Consider the following 11,532-nt stretch of genomic DNA (forward strand, 5'->3'; position numbering starts at 1 on the left):
ACTATAAACACCAGAAACTACTTGCAACTTCTGGACCGAGTACTAAGCGATTAATAAGTCGAGAGGGTCAATTAAGTATCCCAACGTGTGGTAGTATCTAGTCTTGGATTACATACACGGAACTCAGTTCCTAAGGACGGTTCCAATGAAACAACCCGCCATGTACTCCTACATAGCCTTTCACCGGTACCTTTACCAAATCAGGTTCAACACACAACCTTCACTTACTGAACATATTCTCACAATTCTGTTCATCTCCCAGATGACAGACCATACACAACTCTAAGCATAGCATGCATAGCAGGATAAGGCACATCATGGCTCAAGCAACTACCAGGTATGCTAGGTTGCAGGGTTCATCTATTTACTGTGGCAAAGACAGGTCATGCAAAGGAAGTGGGTTCAACTAACGTGGCAAAAGCATTTGAAGCATTTGACCCTAATGCAATAAGTAAGTGCAGGAGCGAGAACATGGGATTTATTGGGATGATCAAAATGGTTGCTTGCCTTGTTGCTCAGAGGAGGGACAATATCCGTCAGTCGGATATTCAGTGGAATCCGGAGGAGCGGAGCCTACCGAAGGAAAGGACAACAATCAATAACAATCATATGCAACAAGATGATGCATGAGCATGACATGAGGATGCAAGGTGTTATGCTAATATAGCTAACATTTATTAGGTTTGAAGTTGATTTGAATCAGATTCAAATACCACTTCAAACGAGGTATTCTCGAATACCATTTTAATTGATTCGACCTCATGCTCAGATCAACTTGTTTTTAACATGCATGAAAATGATATGTTAAGTTGTTGGTTGTGATTGAACAATGTTTGATCATAGCATTTGAAGTGGAATTCAAATGATTTTCAAATTCCATCTCCAAAGCATTTATAAAATTTAACTTTTTCATTATTCTATATGTTTGGTCCATTAACATTTTCAAACATGTTTGAAAATGACATACTCAGATTCCTTGGATTTTTCTGATACTTTTCCATATGTAAATTATTTTCATTGGAGTTACAGATTAATTTCTATGATTTTTAGAAGTTTCGGCATTTTTCTGGAATTCTTTTAAATCAGAAAATCTTTACTGCATCAGCATGACATCAGCAGGTCCAACTGGCCGTTGAAAGTCAAACCTGACCAGTGGGACCCATTGGTCAGTGACTCTGGTCAGTTTTAGATTAGTTTTAAACTTAATTAGCTAATTAACAGTACTGGACCCACATGTCAGTGACTTATTAGATTAATTAACTTTATTTTTATTAATCCAAAATATCCAGAGGCTGGCCCCACGCGTCAGTGGCTCAGGCCAGCTGAGCTCCACCGGCGGCGAGGTCGTCCTCGTCGGCGGGGAGCCTCCGGCGACCACTAGTACGGCGGAGGGCATCGGAAACTCGTCTCCGACGACCAAACGCACGACGGAGACCACGGGGAGATCGGCCACTCGACGGCGCGCACGATGGGGCAAACCCCAAGAGCTGGGGTGGCCGGAATCGGCGCCGGCGACGAGCTCGGCGGCGGCCAAGTTCGACCATCGTCGAGGTCATTGGAAACAGGGTCAAATCGCGTGAGGCTGGGCTCCTAAAGCATCTACGCGATGGCCTGAAGCTGCTGGTGGCCTCAGATGGACCAACCGTTCACCGGAGGGCTACCGGCGATGAGCTGCAGCGGCGGTCCTCGTCGGGCTCCGGTGGAACTAGGCCTAGAGGAAGAGATCGACGGGGAAAACTTGGGGGAAAGCTGCGCAAGCTCACGAGGAGTGCAGTGGAGGGCTTGGACGGCTCGGGGAGGCGCTGTAGGCGTCGAATCGATCGGAGCTCGCCGACTGCCGTAGCTTGAAGACGACGGTGCCGTGGGCGTTGTAGGGCTCGGGGGACCTTCGGCTACTGCAGGGAGGACCAGCTCGTCGAGGCGGAGCGAATGGGGCACTCGGGGAAGAGATCTAGTGGCCAGAGGCACGGGCAGCTCGAGCTCGAGCTCCTATCAATGGCGGCAGAAGGGGGAGGAAAGAACCGAGAGGAGAGGGGGAATGGCGCACGGGAATGGATAGGCCAGAGCTCGGGGAGGTTATCCCCGCGCGCGCCAGCGCAAAGCGGCGGCCAGGCAGGCAGGGAGCTGCGTGGAGGCGCGCGGCGTCGCGGCGGCCACCTCTTGCTCCCACTGGCGGGGGAGGAAGACGACATGGAAGAGGCTGGGCCGGGCCAGGTGAGCGACAGGTAGGTCTTTCCTCATTTTTTTCTGTTTTGTTTCTGTTTTGCTAACTATTTTGATTTGCTATTTATTTCAGCTCCAAAATAGCTTATAAAATTATTTTGAACACACCAGAATATTAGTTGGAATATATCCAATTATTCCTGAAGTTTTCAACATTTTTGAAAACTTAAAGTTTTTGAATTCAAATTTTAAACTTGAAATCAGTAGCCTTTTGCATTTATTTAAAATGCCAAATGTGTTATGAAAATAGTTTTGTTCACTGCTTATTTTATTTTATGAATTATCAGAAAAGTTGAAATTTTCTTGGGGCCATTTTGAGTTCATTGATTTGAACAAGTTTAGAATTTCTTTGAATTTGAGAAGTGGCTAGGGTTGTTAAGTTTTGCTTCACCACTTGCTTTGATATTGTTGCAATTTTCTTGGATGCAATGCAAAGAAGATATGAGCACAATGCTATACTTGACTAGGGTTCCAGGGATGTGAGATTGGTTCTCAAACTGAGGGAAATACTTACTGCTCCTGTGCTGCATCACCCTTTCCTCTTCAAGGGAAAACCAACGCAAGCCGAGGCTGTGTCAACGTGTCAATTTCTGGCGCTGTTGTCTGTGGGTTAGTAGCAGCGTAGACAAGAAGCCAAGCATTTGCTTGATGGTCATTATTGGTCCCTTGGTGCCCATCACTGCCTTGATTGATAACACGCCCCCGGTGTACAACTGCTCAGCAAAGGTATATATGGCTTTTAACTTAAGCAGGCAGTCGTCTGGAAGGTTGACAGATCGTGTGCCTGCAAAGGGGAAATCAGTATTTGATAATTTTTGATCCCAAATTGGTTAGTCAAACGAGTTCAAAGATAAAGCTTACCAAACATGGCGACTGTCATATTGGACACATGCTTTTTTAAGCTGGTCAACTCCTGTTGGGCGGCTTCCAATTTCTCCTCTGTCTGCTGAGCACGCTTCAGGATGGCGGCTTGATCGGCCTTGACTTTCTTCTCAATTATTTTCTGATCGGCCTTCATCTTTTCTAGATCAGCCTGCAGCAAGTGGAATTTTGTCTCCAACTCGGAGTGAGCATCCTGTTGTTTGGCCAGGTTTTCCTTTAAATCGGCTACCACTGACTCAGTCTGTGCCTTAGACTCCTGCACATTATATTTGGGGAGACAAGTCTCAGAATTTTTGCAAGCAATACTCCTGACACTTGGGGGCTAATGTATGATTTTTTATCGAAAGTCATACCATATGCAAGACCCGGCTCATCTTCCAAAAGATGACCCGACCCTTGGGGGCTACAGGTTGCAGTTTTTCTAATACAAGACCCGACTCATCTTCCAAAAGATGACCCGGCCCTTGGGGGCTACAGGTTCAAGTTTTTCTAATACGAGACCCGACTCATCTTCCAAAAGATGACCCGGCCCTTGGGGGCTAGAGGTTGAAGTTTTTCTAATACAAGACACGGCTCATCTTCCAAAAGATGACCCGGCCCTTGGGGGCTACAGGTTGAAGTTTTTCTAATACAAGACCCGGCTCATCTTCCAAAAGATGACCCGGCCCTTGGGGGATACAGGTTGTAGTTTTTCTACTACAAGTCCCGGCTCATCTTCCAAAAAGATGAGCCGGTCCTCGGAAGGCTAATGGGTACAGGAATACATCAACATACCTCGTGTTTGGTCCTCATAATGCTTAGCAAGCTTTTGTTTAGTTCAAAATCCCTCTCCAGATGACTTGTGAAGCCGGAGCAAAGCTGGTCGAATTCCAGCTTCTCATATTGGGGGAGTTCGAGGGGTTCTGCGTCGTCATCAGGGGAAAGGCGACTAGCCTTTGAAGTATGCGTGGAAAGCACATCAGTTGGGGGAGTGGAGTAGCCAACGCCAGTAACCACGACGTCTGGATCGTCAGTCGCCTTGAGAGGGCTTGGCGGGTTACTCCGACCATCGGTCTCCTTCAAAATGACGGGCGAGTCATCCCGGGCATCAGGAATATCGCTCGCGGGAGTGTCACAAGCCGCCGTTTGCTCCTCTTCAGCCTCAGGAACACAGGTGCTCGTGCCTAAGGCATCAGATGTTCGGTGAGCAGAAGGAGAGTCGCCGGTTTTTCTTCTCTTCGCTTGTGCCCTGTGACAAAAGCACCAAGGTTAAAAATACATGTCATTGTTTAGGAAAATTGGTTAACAAAGAAGACTTACCCTTGCATGCGAATCATTGGCGGGAGAGCAGATATGGCCAAGTCGCCAGATGTGGGAGGAGAAGTCTGACAGAACAAAGACTTGAAATTCACAAAGTGGCGAGTCATATTTCACATGACAAAAGATATAATAAAAGAAGAATGTACCTCACTGGTGCGTTTCCGACCGGTTATCTTCTCGAGGAGTCCAGTGATCAAGTCGCCAGAGCGACTATGGGTCTTGCGTGAGGGGGTAAATCTTGCTTTCTTCAAAAGGAAATCAGGGTCCATATAAGCATGAGGGTGAGACATGGGCACTTTTCTGCAGATCCGCCTGGCTGGTCTAGGGGAAGAAGAAGGTGAGTCGGAAGAGATGGAAATTACCTCGACTGCATCATTCTTGCTCTCATCATCGTCCCCTACACATAAGGATGTATGGTGTAAACTTAAGTCGGAACACATAGATAAGGAACAAGGGAAAAACCTTACCTCTGAATGTGCCTCGTTTGCGTGAGAGTCGCCAACAAAAGATGAATCCTTTGTGGCTGTTTTATTTTTTCTCACCGTCTTTTTATTTTTGGTTGGCACCTTGGTGGACTTCGGGGCGACAGTTTTGGGGCCCCTCCGCCAAAACACATCGGTTTTCTGATGGATGGAGGCAAATCTGAAGCCACAAAAGTTGTTAAGTATAAACAAGACAAGCGGCAACTTAGATTCTTACTAGTGGCACCGGGTTGGCACGGCAGAAGGCTTTAAGACCGATCTTGGCGCATTCTTCCAGAGACTCGCCGATCAGTTTCTTAATGACTCCGACGATTTCGCTCTCTGAGAGCTGGCGGCGACTGGTGCACTGTAGATGGTCTACTGTGCCGTCGTAATCATGCATCAGCCCGTCGCGGCGACTCAAGGGAAGGATATTCCATTCTATCCAGCAACAGAACAGGTCGATCCCGATGAGCCCGTTGTTGTTCAGGAATTTCAAATCGAAGAAGAGTGGGATAAACTCCGACTCTTCTTCTTCTGTGAGCTTGTGAGGGAATTTGAAGTCCATGGGCAGGCGGTCTACTCTGAAGCCCGGGAGAGGGTTCTCGCCTGGTGGAGAAGTGTCTCGGCAGTAGAACCATGACTCAGCCCAGCCTTTGGGATGGCTGGGCAAAAGAACTATCGGGAATCCACGTTCGCGGCATCTCTGGATGTTAACTCCTCCAAGCTCGTGCTTGGGACCGTTGGGGAACTCGGTCTGGCGGTTTAGATGGAAGAAGTTCTAGAACAAGGGGATCATGGGTTCTCTCTGCAAATACACTTCACAGAAGACCTGGAACTGGCATAAATTGCTGATGGAGTTGGGTCCTAGATCTTAAGGATGGAGGTTGAGGAAATGCAGGACGTCCCGGAAAAACTTTGACCCAGGCGGCTTAAATCCACGCTCAAGGAAATCGGTGAAGATCACTACTTCTCATGGAGCGGGGTTGGGGGTCAACTCGCCCGGGGCAGTTCTCCAACCAATGGTTTCCTTACTGTCCAGGAGACCCGCCTTAACAAATTTCTCAAGCATGGCATCGTCGACTTTGGTTGGCAACCAATCACACCTCATAATGGTCATGACTACAAAAAATGGAGTACGAGGCGACTCAGTAAAAGACTAGGGTATATTCTAACCCGCCGGTACGGGCCTACGGTGTTCACAAAAGGTTTGCTAACCCGCCAACACTTGACGTGCATCGTAGCCCATTATTTGGGAGAGCTACGAGTATATCTTCGAGGGTGTTCTAACTCGCCCTTCGGACTGGAAGAGAAGGCATCATGGATATAGTAATGAAACTAAGTCGCTATGAAGACTGAAGCTAAACGACGACTCTCAGACGTGTTCTTTTCCTTAGAAATACTCTCAACAGGTGAAAAAACATGCTTTTACAGATGGGCAATAAACTACGGATCTTCGGACGGATTAAAACAAAAAGATATTGCCTAGAGTAATGGTGATGAACTATGTACATAACACAACTACGGTGTTGGTCAGCAGTATGTGGGTTAAACTAGTAGGAGGACATGATTAAGTACCCGAAGCCTGTTACTACCTAAAGCCAATCACTGGAGCAAGGGATGGATCTAAAGCAGTTCAAGGTGTTCATTGCATTAAGAAGCTAGCTCGCAAGAGGCTACGGTCATGGCCTTCTTGTACTAACCCTAAGTGGGGGAAGATGTGTACCTGTAAACAGGAGATCGTCGCCGGGGACGAATGCTCGGAGCTTCGTGTTCCTGGGCGCCTGAAAAGTCGCGGTCGGTGGAGAAATCCCCCGGAGCCGGAGACGACATCGGAGCGCTGGTGCTTGGAGATAACGTCGGAGTGTTGGCACTCGGAGCCAAGGTGTGCAGGGAAAACGATGATGAGATGGAGGTCACTCCCCCCCCATTTCTCTTGTTATTTAAAGGGCAGGAACGGAAAACAAGGTTGTCGAAGCGGAGATCGAGGCGACAAGTCAGAGACCGCGATGATGGCGCCTAGATTTTCGGGATAAGCAATTATGGGCAAAAGATTCGTTGACGGTTATAGTGTTGAGGGCCCTGGAACTAAGGGGATGAGGTGACGTGCTACTCCAACAAAAGACCTTCCAACGGTGCCAGAAATAAGTGTGTCGACGACACCACGAATCCTTCTGCTACGACTATGCCTTAAGGGACTTCCTAGGAAAATATGCAAAGGATTTCCCCCGTGGCCTTGGAGCCTCGCCTTGGTATTCCCTCGAAGCGGAAAGGGTGATGTAGCGCAGCGGTGGTAAGTATTTCCCTCAGTTTGAGAACCAAGGTATCGATCCAGTGAAGGAGTATCACAAGAGCCTGCGCAAACACAAAAAGCTTGCTCCCAACGCTATGAAGGGGTTGTCAATCCCTTATAGATTGTTCGCCAAGTGAGAACTGAAAGCAACAAAGTAACAAAGCAAAGTAAAAGCGAAAGTGGAAATGATAGGTGTGAATAGACCTGGGGGCCGTAGTGTTTACTAGTGGCTTCTCTCATGAAAGCAAGTAGACGGTAGGTGAACAAATTACTGTCGAGCAATTGATAGAACCGTGCAAAGTCGTGACGTCATCTATGGCAATGATTATATCTATAGGCATCACGTCCAAAACCAGTAGACCGATACTTTCTGCATCTACTACTATTACTCCACACGTCGACCGCTATCCAGCATGCATCTAGTGTATTAAGTCCAAGAGAACAGAGTAACGCCTTAAGCAAGATGACATGATGTAGATGGACAATCTCATATCTACGACAGAGCCCACCTTGTTACCCTTGATGGCAACTACACGATGTGTGCCTTGTTGCCCCTACTGTTAGTGGGAAAGGTCACCACACAGTAAGAACCCAAAACCAAGCACTTCTCCCATTGCAAGAATCATAGATCTAGTTGGCCAGAAAAAACCAAAGACTCGAAGAGACTTACAAGAATATCAAATCATGCATATAAGAAATCAGCAAAGACTCAAATATATATCATAGATAATGTGATCAAAAATCCACAATTCATCGGATCTCGACAAACACATCGCCAAAGAGGATTACATCGGATAGATCTCCATGAAGATCATGGAGAACTTTGTATTGAAGATCCAAGAGAGAGAAGAAGCCATCTAGCTACTAACTACGGACCCGTAGGTCTAAAGTGAACTACTCACGAGTCATTGGAGGGGCGATGATGATGATGAAGAAGCCCTCCAACTCCAAAGTCCCCTCCGGCAGGGCACCGGGAAGGGTCTCCAGATGAGATCTCGCGGAAACGGAAGCTTGCGGCGGCGGAAAAGTATTTTCGTGGATACCTTGATTTTTTTTCTGATTTTTAGGGAATATATAGGCGCAAGATCTAGGTCAGGGGGGCGCCAGGGAGGCCACAAGCCTGCCCACCGCCGCCCCCTGGTGGCGGAGTGGGAGCTCGTGGGCTCCCTGTAGCCCTCCTGGCTCGGCCCACAAGCCCCCTGATCTTCTTCCGTTCGGGAAAAAATAATTTCGGGGATTTTATTCCGTTTGGACTCCGTTCCAAAATCAGATCTGAAAAGAGCCAAAAACACAGAAAAAACAGGAACTCGCACTTGGCACTGAATTAATAAGTTAGTCCCAAAAAAGATATAAAAGGTACATAAAACATCCAACCATGACAAGATAACAGCATGAAACCATCAAAAATTATAGATACATTTGAGACGTATCAAGTATCCCCAAGCTTAACTCCTGCTCGTCCTCGAGTAGGGAAGTGATAAAGAATGTATTTTTGATGCTTTCATGCTACCTAGCATAGATGTCCTTTGTAACTCCTCTTATGTGACGTGAATGTTCAGATCCATTAGATTCAAAACAATAGTTTGCTATTGACGTGGAAACAATAATAATTCAAGCAAACTAGCAAGGTAATCATGAGCTTTCAAAATAACAAGGCCAAAAGAAAGTTATCCCTACAAAAGCATATAGTGTGGCTATGCTCTATCATCATTGCACAACGAATTTAAATCATGCACAACCCCGGTATTGGCCAAGTAATTGTTTCACACCTTTACTTTCTCAAACCTTTTCAACTCTCACGCAGTACATGAGCGTGAGCCATGGTTTTAGCACTATAAGTGGTGTGGAGTGTGGTGGAGGTTGCAAGACAAAAAAAGGAGAAGATAGTCACATTAACTAGGCATATCAATGAGCTGTGGAGATGCTCATCAATAGATATAAATGTGAATGAGTAGGGATTGCCATACAAATGATGCACTAGAGCTAAGAGTATGTGAAAGCTCTTAAAGAAAACTAGTGGGTGTGCATCCTACTTGCTTGCTCACGAAGACCTAAGGCAATTTTGAGGAAGCCTATCATTGGAATATACAAGCCAAGTTATATAATGAAAATTTCCCACTAGCTATATGGTGGTGACAAAACGAGAGACTCTCAATCATGAAGATCATGGTGCTTAATATGCACAAGTGTGGAAAAGTGGTAACATTGTCCCTTCTCTCTTTTTCTCTCAATTTTTTTGGTGGGCTCTTTGGCCTTTTTATTTTTTTATTTTTTTGGGTGGGATTCTTTGGCCTCTTTTATTTACTCACATGGGACAATGCTCCATCAATGATGATCATCACACTTTCAACTCAAAACTTAGAGCAACGATGACTCTATATGGAATGCCTTCGGTAGTGTACCGTGGCAATGATCTAGCATGGCATAGACATTAATGGAAACATCATGCTAGCTATCTTATGATCATGCAATGGTAATGTAGACGTGATGGCACATGTCATGGTGGTAGTTGCATGGCAATATATCTCGGAATGACTTTGAAAAAGCCATAGTAGGTAGGTATGGTGGCTGTTTTGAGGGAGGCTAATGGTGGGTTTTGTGCACCGGCGAAAGTTGCACGGCACTAAGAAGATAGTGATGGTGGAAGGTGAAAGTGCAACTAAAACATGGACTCAACATTAGTCATGAAGAACTCATATACTTGTTGCAAAAGTTTTATTAGTAATCGAAACAAAGCATTCAACGCATACTCCTAGGGGAAGGGTTGGTAGGTATAAACCATCGCACGATCCCGACCGCCACGCAAAGGATGACACTCAATAGACTAATCATGCTCAGATTTCATCACATAGCAGTTCACCATACGTGCATGCTACGACAATCACTAACTTCAACACAAGTATTTCTAGATCCACAACACCTTACTAGCATGACTTCAATATTACCAAAACCACAACTCAAAACTAGTTGAGATGAATCAAACTTCTCTAACTATTCAATGCACATGAAGGTGAAGTTTTCATATCCCTTTGGATAACTACCCCTTTTGAGACCACTTTCAAAGCATAGATCAACTACCAAGCCACGCACTGCTGTGCTCTAAGAGATATAAGTGAAGCACATAGAGCAAAAGTATCTAGCTCAAAAGATATAAGTGAAGTACATGTGAGTTGAATTGTCTACAAAAAGATATAAGTGAAGCTCGACAAAATCACGGTGAGTGCATGTCTCTCTCTGTAGGTGTGCATCAAGTATGATTGTGACACAACAAACAATAAAAGACTCCTACGATACAAGACGCTCCAAGCAAAAACACATAACATGTGGTGAATAAAAATATAGCCCCAAGTAACGTTACTGATGGATTGAAGACAAGAGAGGGGATGCCTTCCCGGGGCATCCCCAAGCTTAGGCTTTTACGACATCCTTGAATCTCTTGGGGTGCCTTGGGCATCCCCAAGCTTGAGATCTTGCCACTCTTTATCTCTTTGTCCATAAGAACTTCACCCAAAACTTGAAAACTTCACAACACGAAACTTAAACAAAAACTCGTGATAACATTAGTATAAGAAAGCAAACCACCACTTCCTTAGGTACTGTAGCAAACTTAAATTCTACTTATGCTGATGTTGGGTTACTGTATTTTGAATCTTCCATGGCTAATACCCCCCGATACTATCCATAGTTTCATCAAAATAAGCAACCAACACAACAAAAACAGAATCTGTTAACAGCAGACCAGTCTGTAGCAATCTGTATATTTCGTATACTTATGGTACTTAGAAAATTCTGAAAAATTACGACAGTGTGAAGAATTTGCATAGAAATCAGCTGCAAAAAGAATCAACTCAAAAGCTCTTACAGAAGAAAAAATGAAAATTATTTTCGTGAGCAGAAAGTTTCTGTCTTTTCCAGCATGACCAAACGATCATCCCCACGACTAATCATAACGGTTTTGCTTGGCACAAACGCAAAAGGAAAAACACAAAAAAAAACAATCAGAACAGAATTATGAAAGTGTGGAAAACACAAAACAGAAATAAAAAGGATAGATTCGTTGGGTTGCCTCCCAACAAGTGCTTTTGTTTAACGCCCTTAGCTAGGCATTCAATGATGCTCTCACAAAAGACAAGAATTGAAACACAACGAGAGCATCCTAAAGCATGTGAAAATCACATCTAAGTCTAACATACTTCCTATTCATAGGCATTTTAAAGGGAAACAAATTGGCAAGACAACCAATAGTTACCAAATGCAAGGAAGAAGAAAGAGACAATACCAATCTCAACATAACGAGAGGTAATTTGGTAACATGAAAGTTTCTACCAAAATATTTTCCTCTCTCATAGAAATTACATGTGGGATCATATTCAA

The sequence above is a fragment of the Hordeum vulgare genome, chromosome 6H, assembly GCF_904849725.1.
Source record: "Hordeum vulgare subsp. vulgare chromosome 6H, MorexV3_pseudomolecules_assembly, whole genome shotgun sequence".
NCBI lineage: Eukaryota > Viridiplantae > Streptophyta > Magnoliopsida > Poales > Poaceae > Hordeum > Hordeum vulgare.